Below are 11920 nucleotides of genomic sequence, written 5' to 3' on the forward strand. Positions count from 1 at the left end.
CTCTAACAGACCTTACAAAAGGGAACAACTCAGTGATGATCAAGTGGTCTGCAGAGGCTGAGAAAGCTTTTATAAAGCTTAAAAATTCCCTGTGTAGACAGCCGGTACTGATAACGCCCGATTTCAAGAAAGAATTTGTGGTACAGACTGACGCCTCAGATGTAGGACTGGGAGCTGTCCTCTCCCAAGTGGTAAATGGTGAGGAACACCCAGTAGTCTATTTAAGCAGAAAGCTTACACCGGCTGAGAGGAGGTACTCCATTGTAGAAAGGGAGTGCCTGGCCATTAAGTGGGCATTGGAGGCCCTGAAGTACTATTTACTGGGTCATAAGTTTAGGTTGATCACTGACCATGCTCCCCAAGGGTTTTGTTTACTTTTGTTTTGCTTATGCTCCTGCTGGATACCAGAGTCAGTCATTGTACATAATAAAATGGACTGTATTCACCTAAAGGACTGTCTGTATGTCTGATCTCGCTTACATATGGTGGAGGATGCGGGCATAGGCTATTTTCTCTTGGAAATAGTGAAGACAAAAATTTAAAGAGACAGACACTCTTAAAGGTGAAGTTTTTTATTCCCTCTCCAAAACTAAGATGGAGGAAGTATTAAAGGTGTTGCTGCAAACCCAACAGCAGAACAATGCCATCCAGCAGCAGAACAATGCTAATCAGCAGCAAGCTAATACAAATCACCAGGAAGCGTTAAGGGTCCAGCAGCAGAGTAATGCTACTCAGCAACAAACTAATCATTTGTTGGTTGCACAAATAAATGCACAAGCAGAAGCCAGTAAAGTTACTTTAGAACAACAGCAGCAAGTGAACTTGCATTTACAGCAGTGCATCCAAGCACTGGCTGAGAAGTTACAGGGTAGTACCGCCCTGGTGCAAGCACCAATAAATATCCGCAAAGCTGTGCAAAGGTCTCTGCAAAAGATGACGCCAGCAGATGATGTGGAGGCCTACCTGGCTGTGTTTGAGAGAGTTGCAGCAAGGGAAAAGCTACCGCCAGAGGAATGGGCAGAGGTGGTAGCCCCTTACTTGACAGGCGAACCCCAAAAGCTCTACCCCGGGATCTCCAGCGGTGGGTTGGCCAGGCAGACCCCCAAGATATGACCCAGATGGTGGAGCTCGTGGAGCGGTATGTGGCTACGGAGGGTTACCTCGGAGAAGGAGCTTCCCCACAGCGCCCTGGCAAGGCTCAGAGACTGCAGGAGAATCCTGGTAAGACTGTTCCATTTCTTAAAGGGGTGGTTTCCCAAAGTAACAGGGACAGAAACTCTGGTATGGCCACTGGACTTAATTCAGGCGCCAAGCCTAGAGTGGTGCCCAGTCAGCGGCAAGAGACCTCGGATAGAGAGAGAAGGGGGGTACAATGCTTCCGATGTTGGGAGTTTGGTCATGTTGCAGCTAATTGCCCCCTAACAACAGAGCCTATGGATTGTAGCTGGGGAAGACGGAAGTCCCTGTATGCACACCCTGCATGCCTTGCTTCCCAACAGGAAGAGACTGGTAAACAATTTTGCCTGGTAGGCATAAAAGGACAGCAGGTATCGGCTCTACTGGACTCAGGGAGTTTGGTAACCTTAGTTCGTGCCAGTTTGTTGGACATAACAGACTCTCTGAACTCTCGGGTTGGGGTTATGTGCATACATGGGGATACAAAGGAATACCCAACTGCTGTGGTTATGATTGAAACCCAGAGTGGAAATGTTAAGTATCAAGTTGGGGTGGTTAAAAACCTAATGCATGCTGTGATACTGGGAAGAGATTTTCCATTGTTTTGGCGGCTGTGGGGTAGAGGGAGTAACACTGAAAAAGGGTCCCCAAGGGAGGCAGAGGAGCCTGACTTGTCCCCAGAACCCTTTACATCCGGTGATAGTGCTGGAGAGGTTGGGGTAACCCCGGATATTTCCTCACCCCTAGAAGTGTTTGCTGGCCTGGAAGATGAAGTACAGGAGGGTGACGTGGTACCTGACTTAGAGGTGTCCCAAGACAATTTTGGTACTGCCCAAATGAGGGACCCAACTCTGTGCAAAGCCCGAGAGGGGATAAAAGAAATAAATGGGGAACCCCAGTTTCCTGGGGCAGTAACAGTGTTCCCACACATGGTCCTGAACCAGGATCTGTTATATCAAGTGAGCAAGATAAGGGGTGAAATTATAGAGCAACTGGTGGTGCCTCAGCAATATAGGAGGGTGGTGTTAGATATGGCACACCGACATGTGGTTGGGGGACACCTGGGAGTTGATAAAACTGCAGAGAGAGTCTTCCAGAGGTTCTTTTGGCCTGGGGTAGCGGGGGATGTTAAGCGATACTGTAACTCCTGCCTGGACTGTCAGATAAATGCACCCAAGCCTCATTACAGAGGTCTGTTGGTTCCCCTTCCCATCATTGAGGTTCCCTTTGAGAGGGTTGCCATGGATTTGGTAGATCCCCTGCCAAAATCCGCTAGAGGGCACCAACACATACTGGTTATTCTGGATTATGCCACCCTATATCCTGAAGCAGTCCCCCTAAGAAATACTTCGTCAAAATGTATTGCCAAGGAGTTGGTACATTTGTTTTCCCGGGTGGGGATACCAAAAGAGATCCTGACAGATCAGGGTACCCCATTTATGTCCAAAGTAACCAAAGAGTTGTGTCGCCTCTTAGGTATTAAACATTTACGCACGTCAGTTTACCACCCTCAAACTGATGGGCTGGTTGAACGGTTTAATAAAACCCTAAAGGCCATGCTGAAAAAGGCTGTAGACAAAGATGGGAAAAACTGGGACTGTCTGCTACCATTTCTGTTGTTCTCCATCAGGGAGGTACCTCAAGCCTCAACGGGGTTCTCGCCATTTGAGCTACTATATGGTAGACACCCAAGGGGGCTGCTAGATATAGCCAAGGAAACTTGGGAACAGGAGGCTACCCCCTATAAGACTGTGGTAGAACACATTGCGCAAATGCAAGAGCGTATTTCAGCTGTGTTACCTATAGTAAGGGAACACATGGCACAGGAGGCCCAAAGCAGGGTTTACAATAGGTCTGCAACCGTAAGGAACTTTAATCCTGGGGACAGAGTGTTGGTACTTGTTCCCACAGTTGAGAGTAAGTTCCTGGCCAAATGGCAAGGGCCATATGAAATAGTTGAAAAGGTGGGTGAGGTGAACTATAAAGTAAGACAACCTGATAAGAGGAAACAAATTCAACTTTATCACGTGAATTTGTTAAAGCCATGGAGGCAGCAAGAGGTCCTTGCATCAGAGCCAGTACCTTTGCCCCATGGAGATAATCTGGTTCCTGAAGTAAAAATCGCAGAAACCCTGTCGGTTTCACAAAAACAGGAAGTAAAAGAATTTTTGATGAGAAACAGGGATGTCTTTTCTGACCTTCCTGGGTGAACCAATCTCATTAAACATGATGTGGTTACTGAACCCCAGGTAAAGGTAAACGTGAAGCCCTACCGGATCCCTGAAGCACGGAGACAGGCAGTCTCCGAAGAGGTGAGGAAAATGTTAGAACTGGGGGTAATTGAGGAGTCCCACAGTGATTGGTCTAGCCCCATTGTTTTGATTCCCAAGCCTGATGGAAGTCTACGGTTCTGCAACGACTTCCGTAAATTGAATGAGGTCTCAAAGTTTGATGCCTACCCCATGCCCAGGGTAGATGAACTTATAGAGAGGCTGGGCCCTGCTAGGTACCTCAACACTTTAGATCTCACTAAAGGTTATTGGCAGGTACCTTTAACTGAACAGGCTAAGGAAAAGACAGCCTTCTCTACCCCAGAGGGTCTTTTCCATATAATGTGTTACCCTTTGGTTTACATGGGGCCCCTGCAACTTTCCAAAGGTTAATGGATCGGGTCCTTAAGCCACATAGACCCTACACCTCAGCCTATTTAGATGATGTAGTCATCTTTAGCACCAATTGGGAGTCTCACTTAGCAAAAGTGCAGGTGGTGCTAGACTCAATACGAGAAGCTGGACTTACTGCCAACCCTCAAAAGTGTGCAATAGGGATGGAAGAGGCCAAGTACTTAGGCTATGTGATTGGAAGAGGAGTAGAACAGCCTCAAATAAATAAAGTAGAGGCAATACAAAAGTGGCCCCAACCAGTGACTAAGAAGCAAGTTCGTGCCCAATGTCAGAGGTACCCAAGAGAACTGGAAGAAGGTATGGTCTAAATGGGATTATTACATAACTAACCAACTCGGAAGGGGAGACACCCGCCCGAGTCAGCAATTCTAAGTAAACTGATTTACAACAGACAATTCTATCTCTCCCCCCAAAAAGGTATTGGGTCTACATATATAATTTCTTGTTTTGCCTAAGGTATTAAGGTTTATTTGCAACTTCCAAGCTATGTTCTCATACTCTCCCACTATGTTAAACCAAAGATATTTACTTAAGCACAGGCTTCACTAGCTAACGTCAACACAATTCCGAATATTAAATATCAACATGACTATAAGCTATTGTTATAAAATGTTTTGCTCCGTGAAATCCGCTACAATAAGCAATTGTTAAATACATGTTAAATATTGCTATTTCTGTATATCTGTATGCCTGAAATAACCAATAAAAATTTTAAGTTATAAAAAAAAGAAGCAAGTTCGTGCTTTCTTGGGGATAGTGGGCTACTATCGCAGATTTGTGCCTAACTTTTCTTCCATTGCAGCTCCTCTAACAGACCTTACAAAAGGGAACAACTCAGTGATGATCAAGTGGTCTGCAGAGGCTGAGAAAGCTTTTATAGAGCTTAAAAATTCCCTGTGTAGACAGCCGGTACTGATAACGCCCGATTTCAAGAAAGAATTTGTGGTACAGACTGACGCCTCAGATGTAGGACTGGGAGCTGTCCTCTCCCAAGTGGTAAATGGTGAGGAACACCCAGTAGTCTATTTAAGCAGAAAGCTTACACCGGCTGAGAGGAGGTACTCCATTGTAGAAAGGGAGTGCCTGGCCATTAAGTGGGCATTGGAGGCCCTGAAGTACTATTTACTGGGTCATAAGTTTAGGTTGATCACTGACCATGCTCCCCAAGGGTTTTGTTTACTTTTGTTTTGCTTATGCTCCTGCTGGATACCAGAGTCAGTCATTGTACATAATAAAATGGACTGTATTCACCTAAAGGACTGTCTGTATGTCTGATCTCGCTTACAACACACATACCAGAAACAAAAATTATTTTATGCACGGATATACAACTGATTTGGAAAGTCCCATGTCTCCTGAACAAATATATACCAAATATTACCAAATATATATAGTTTTATGGAGATTTCTCACTGTATAGGTCAAAAACTCCCAGCAGTACACTACCAAATTTCCAAAGCACTTCTTCACAAAGCTGCATACTTTAGATTTCAAGGCCAAAACTTCCACTAACAGAAGGTTTATCCCAGAAAATTACACATTTCTGGAAAGAACAGATTCTAGGGAATACAGAATAGGCACAATTGTCTGTCTACTCCAAACTATCAAGTCGCAATGCTTTCCTAAAATTATAGGTTTTTATCAAAATTTGTGAAGTTTTTAAAAAATCGCTTCAAAGCTTCCAGTCTATAGTATCTTATCTCCTACAGGTCATAAAGTAGCCAAATAAAACACCCTAAATATGAACGCCAGGGGTTCACTGAACAGTTTGATGCCCAATATGTGTAGGTTTACCTAAGTATGTGGCATGTAGGGGCCCCGATGTGAACATACCCCCATATGATCTATCATTTCTGTCATTTCAGCTCCTGCAAAATCAACACATTTACATCATTATATGTGGGATAAAGCTAGTAAAAAGTATGTTCACCCCAGAAAGTCATATATTTTTGGAAAGTATACATCCCACCCATGTTTTTCTACTCCAAAGTACCAAGCCACAAAGCTTTCCTAAAGCTTTCCTAAAAAAACAAAAAAAAGTGCTAAATTGTGTGCTGTATGTAGGTATAAATAAGTGTAAGTGAGCGTAAGTGTGTAAATACAACAAATAAAAACACACTTACCTTTCCAGAAGATCCAGATCGCATGGCTGGCCCTCCTGCTGCAGTCCTGGTGAGTGGGCGGCTCTTGGGGGGGGAAGCTGGAAGCTGGGAGCAAGCAGCAGACGCGATGCGATCGCGTCTGCTGCTTGGGGGGGGCCCTGCGACGATTGCGTCGCAGGGTCGACATGACAGCCCCCCTGGCTCGTTGCAAAATTGTTTTGTCAACAATAAGGATTAATTATATTAATTAAATACAAAGTCCTGTTTACTTACTAACATTGGTTTCAAATATATTTTATGACTGTGTTGCCTTTTAAAGTGGAATATTGCTAAAGGAAAGTTATAATCACTGGGGGGTGCCAAATGTTAGGCAACCACCAAGAAAGGAGAAATAGATGGTAGAATAGATTCTAGCATGTAAATAAAAGAAACTAGGAGAATAAAGAGGTTGGGTGAGGAAAGGAGGAAAAAATAGTTTGGAGAGTGGGCCTAGGTTCTAAGGTTTTATGGTGGGCCTCTGGGGTCCCAGTCCGACACTGATAGTCATTCACCTGATACCCCAGGTGGGTACTACATCCTGGGGTAGTTCTAAGTTAGCAATCTTCTTCCACTCCTTCCTGCCAGATGTTCCTGTGCAGCAGAGTGAAAAGCCAAACTTTAAGCAAAAAGCTAGATGCATATATGATGCCCCAGGGCAACAGAAAAAAAAGATATATAGCAGCCCCCAGTGATTTTAACTTTCCTTCTCCTTGAAATTATGTCTATGATGGTTTTTTATTCATCCAGGTCATAATTTACACTACTTAGTGGAGGTAAGTATTCTTTAAAGAATAAGTAAACCTTTTTTTTTCTATCAGTAAAATGACTCTAAACAGCCTCCATAATTACCTGCCTTTGTCCCAGCATTGAGAGTGACCTGACTCCTCAGTTAGAAGTTGATCGTTTCCTTTGCTTCCTTGAGCAAGGTCTCAAGAGGTCTCTCATTACTTCGACTACTGTAGTCGAAGTGGAGAGCTTTCTGTGCATGCCTGGAGGCAGCAGGAGCCAGTCTGTGCATTAGCAGGGTTTTTTTTTTGATGAGAGACCTGAACAGGAAGTTGGGGTGGTTGCTTTAGACTTATCTCCATTAGATTAGATTTTTCAAGAATCCTTGCTAAAATTTTGCTGAAAAAAAGGTGGTCTGTTGTGCCATGAAAAATGCAGATGTCATTATTAACTGCCCTTTTTTACACATCAACCAATGGGATTAAAGACCTACCCAGTCCTCCTCTTGTATATCTAAAGAGCTGTCTGGACAGAATGTTTGGAAGAAATTTGCAGCATAGTTGGTACAGTGTGTAGCATTTATAACAGGTTAGGGCAGTGTTTGTGCTATTGCAGAGCTAAAACAATGTAACTGCAATGTAATTTCACCTTCTCATTGACTTTTCCTTGACCCCAGCAGGCATCCTTAGCCAGGGACTGTTTAGAAGTCATCAGTCATTTTACTCCTTAATCTTTAGTGAATTCACTAAATACATCTGCTTCAAATTATTAATTAGATACAAAAATGCATTTCACCTAACAGTGCTTCTAGCGTACAGTAAATGAATGTTCTTATGCAACTTTGCTTCTTTCTTTTTTCCATTTATTTTTAGTGCAATTGACTTTTTTTCTGGCAGCACACCACCCTAATTATTACCATAGCTTGGCACATAGTCTTCTGAGTAGGGGGTGGGACAGGTATTTATATCACTAATTTTTAATTAGGAAAAATCTTTTTTTTTTTCACTAAACAGAGACTGTAAAATAAAACACAACTTCTTGGAGGCTGCATAATATGATGCATACAGTGCCTATACAAAATGATTCATCCCTTTATATTTTTATGTTTTATTGTTATAGAATGATGTGGATTTGCTCCAATGAATTTAATTTTCCCGACACAGATCAACTCTTCCATGCAAAAATGTAATACCTATCTTGGCAAAGGGATTTATATTAATTACAGTGAAAAAATGCAATGTAAATATATGCATCCCCCAAGTCAGTATTTAGTAGATGGACCGTGGTGCAGAAATCCCATTGGTTTTGCAAAACTGCTTAAAGGAGAATGGAAGTCAAAATTTAAAAATCATACTGCCCAATAGTCCTCCTATTGTTTAGTAAAAACCCCACACTTTTGGCTCACCTAATCAAATATTTATTCAGTCACACTTACTTCACATTTTCTAGAACAGGCAGCCATCTCTAAAAAGGTATTCTCCCTTCCTTTCCCTCCTTGCTTCATACTGCACGTGTGTTTCATTCCCTCCCCCCCACTCCCCTCTGCCAGATCCACTTCTGATTGGCTGGTGGGCATGTGTAGCTCAGAACAGGAGACAGGATCAACACACATGCTCAGAGAATAGGAAGGCTGCCGCTGGCAGCCTACAGGAAGGGAAGAGAGATTTCAGTGATGTCACTGTAGTCTTCACACTGCTGTAGGCTAGCACCGTATCTCAGAGAAGCAAGCAGGGATCTGGGAATTTAGATATGCAGTAAGTACTTAAAAAGAATGCCTTTAGACTTACTTTTAATTTATATTAACCTTTCATTGTCCTTTAAGCTCAGTCAGGTTGCATGGGGATAAAAAGTGAACAGCCTTTATCATCCAGCTGCAAATATTCTATTGGATTGAGATCTGAACTGGACATTGCTGTTTTTTGGTCATTCTTGTTTAGGTTTGGTTTTATGCTTGGGCACACTGTCTTGCTGGAAAACAAATCTTTTCCCAAGGCTCAGGTTTCTTGAAGACTTGAAGAATCAGCCAGGATTTCACTGAATCTTGCTGCATTCATTCTCCCCTCTACCCTCATAAGTTCCAGGCCTGCGGCAGAGAAACATCCCCAGGCTTTATGGTGGAGATGTTATGTTTATGGATGTAACATAAAAAATTGTGTTTGTGACATGAAAGAGTCTGTTACTAGTGATTTGTGTCAAAAAATCTAATTTTAATCCACTGTGATTCAATGTTCTATGACAAGTAAACATAACAGTTTCTCAGGGGGGAACACTTTTTATAGGCAATATATGTGTGTATATATATATATATATATATAAAATCTACACAGTCTGTTCTGATCAAGACTTCTCAAAATGTAGTGTGAGTCAGCCACAACATGAAACTGCTTTTCACAGATTACAATGTTATTCCTCCTGTTTCTCACACCCAGCTGCAATAAACCTATAGGATGTGTTTTATTGGGGGGGGCATGAATTAGGAGCAGGGTTGCACAAAAAGCTGCCTTGAGGGTGCAGGGCAACCCAATGAATCTTTAAAGCATACATTATTAACCAATTGCTAAGCTGCCAGGGACCCAGCAGTGGTGTGGAATCTAGCAACATGTTACTTAGCATAGTCACTTATCTAAATAGCATACCACTAGATTTAGGACTGCTACTAAATACTAAAGTACTGTTGGTGGACTGCCCTGCACCCCACTGTGTCATATATTTCTGGGGCCATCATGGTATGAAATGCCTCATGTTAATGTAAAGTTATGAAATTGTGCACACTACTTTAAATAGTGGGTGGTCTTGTGAGTGGTTAAATTAGGTGAGTGTGATTAAAAAAACTGATGTGACACAAGCTATTACTCCACACTTTAAGTCTGTGCCTTGTTTATTAACAACTGAAACAGTGCTAGAAGCAAATATTTCCACAAATTGTCATCTGTAAATAAAAAAACTATTTGCCATTGAGCATTTATCATCAATATATTTAATCCTAATGCACCTATGAATATTTTGACTGTAGTTTAGGCAGAAAAGCAATATGGGCACAAGGCAACCCTGTAACCTGTTTTTGACCAGGCATTTTGCATGCTTGCAATACATGATTTACAGAAAGTCACAAACTTTGCAACTATATTTGCACATCACTGCAGCAGAGGTGCTAGAATTCTGGTGGAAGAGTCTACTTTGTTGGTAACAGCCATATCATATTGCAATGATTTTTGTACTTTGCTTGCACTTACTAAATAAGGCCTTTATGTTGTTAGACCACAGAAAAAAAAATGATGAAAAGATAATTTTTGAAGTTGTTTATAGTGGACAGGTTAAAGCAAGAAGGAACTTCCTCTCTTCACTGACATGATTGTATAAATTGCTGTGCAACAGGAAGTGAAGATCTTACCTAAAGAAACAAATGCATAAAAATATAGCACGTAGAGGAGAACTCAGAAATTGAACTTGCAGAACTGTGAATTAAATGTAGCAGATATGCTTATTTAAAATTCAGAGTGGAAACCACAAAATGAAGTGAGCAGAGACTAGCTCTTATTAGCAGAGTACTGGAAAGTATTATGAGTTTTATGATAGTAAATTTGTTGGTACTAAACAATCTGTTTAGCAAGCAGCATATTGCAAGTGTAATCCTTTTATATCCTATATTACTTGAAATACAACACCAGATCTAGTGGTTCTTTACTTCTCCAGCCCCCATTCAGTCCTTATTTTTAACCTCTTTCCTTTGCTTTTTCTGGGATTAAGTATATTTGCAAGTCACACCAGTATAAATTGCCTCACAGCACATGTGCTTGGCCCCTGATAAAGTGAAGGAGGTCTGTGCAAGAGAATTCATTAGGTAGCTAGACTTCACAGTTGGCTGTGAGATGAAATTAGAGAGGTCTTCTGGCCTTGAAAACGAGCACAACAGCCATTATATAATGTCATGTACTCAGGTAGAGAGAGAGATATTTAATTAACAAAAGGTACAATACATACAAAAGTACATACAATAACAAAATAGATATGCCTTATGCAAAAAGATAATTATCCAGAAAGCTTCCCAGTTAAAGGACCAGCCTCAACCATAACGTTTAAGAAAATAATTCCAATTTTTCAAAATTATTTCCTTTTGTAATGTAATGCCTGTAATATTAAAACAGTACTTTGTACTTAATCCCAACTAAGCTTCATGAACTTAAGATATAGTGATCCAAATAACAGAAAGATCCTTTTCTGGAAAACCCCAGGTCCCAAGCATTCTGGTAAATAGATGCTATACCTGTAAACAGTGTTGGACTGTGGGGTGCAGGGTCCACCGGGGCTACCACCCCCAGGTGCCCCTGCCATGTCCCCCACACCCCCCACAGGGCCCCTCTAAACCCCCACAGGGGCCCCCACCACCTGCCTGACGTCCTCCCCTGAGCGCACATAAGTGAAACGCGTCAGGGGAGGGACACGGACAGCGGCAACAGATATAAGGTCAGACACTGCCTGTAAAGGATGTTGTGCACTTAGCAAGTATATCATACGGACTGTAAACTCTTGGGGCATGGCAGTTTTTATTCACCAAGGGGACTGAGGTCTAGGCCCATGTGACAGGCTCCACACTGTCTGCATCTCAACGTCTAAAGGTTATAAACTGGTAAAGCCATTATATACCTTTCATTTCACATTTACTATCAAGGGAAATATGCCCAGTTAGCAAGGCCTGTCATTTTACACCACCTGCCAACTGGGCATTAATCTTTTGTGACACAGTCCCACCTAACCTTAGACCTAAATTTGAGCAATAGCAAAATGGAGAATTACCCTATCATAAGTGGTCTGTAAACATTCTTTAGGTTCTAGTAGCATAGAAAGGAAGTAAAACATCCTCTTGCCACTAGGAGTCATAAAACCATGGAAAGTAAAATGAGCTCAGATTTCCTGAGAAGGAGCAGTGGGAGGGAGTCTGCAGAACCAAAAGGCAACTATCTACAGAAAACTGTAAAGGCAGCCTGACCTGAAACAGCTGATTCAGAAGGCCAAACATTGTTATGTTGGTCTTGAAATGCAGACAACCAGCACACTGCAAGTCTATGCACAGATTATCGAGTTCACCAACATTATAATCTATAGGGTTATCAATGACAAAAGTAGTAACAGAAAGTGTGCAAGTGTCTATTCATACTCTTAATGAGAAATGCTACTGTAAGTGATGAAACTGTC

This window comes from Xenopus tropicalis, chromosome 8 (genome assembly GCF_000004195.4).
Source record: "Xenopus tropicalis strain Nigerian chromosome 8, UCB_Xtro_10.0, whole genome shotgun sequence".
In the NCBI taxonomy this organism is placed as follows: Eukaryota; Metazoa; Chordata; class Amphibia; order Anura; family Pipidae; genus Xenopus; species Xenopus tropicalis.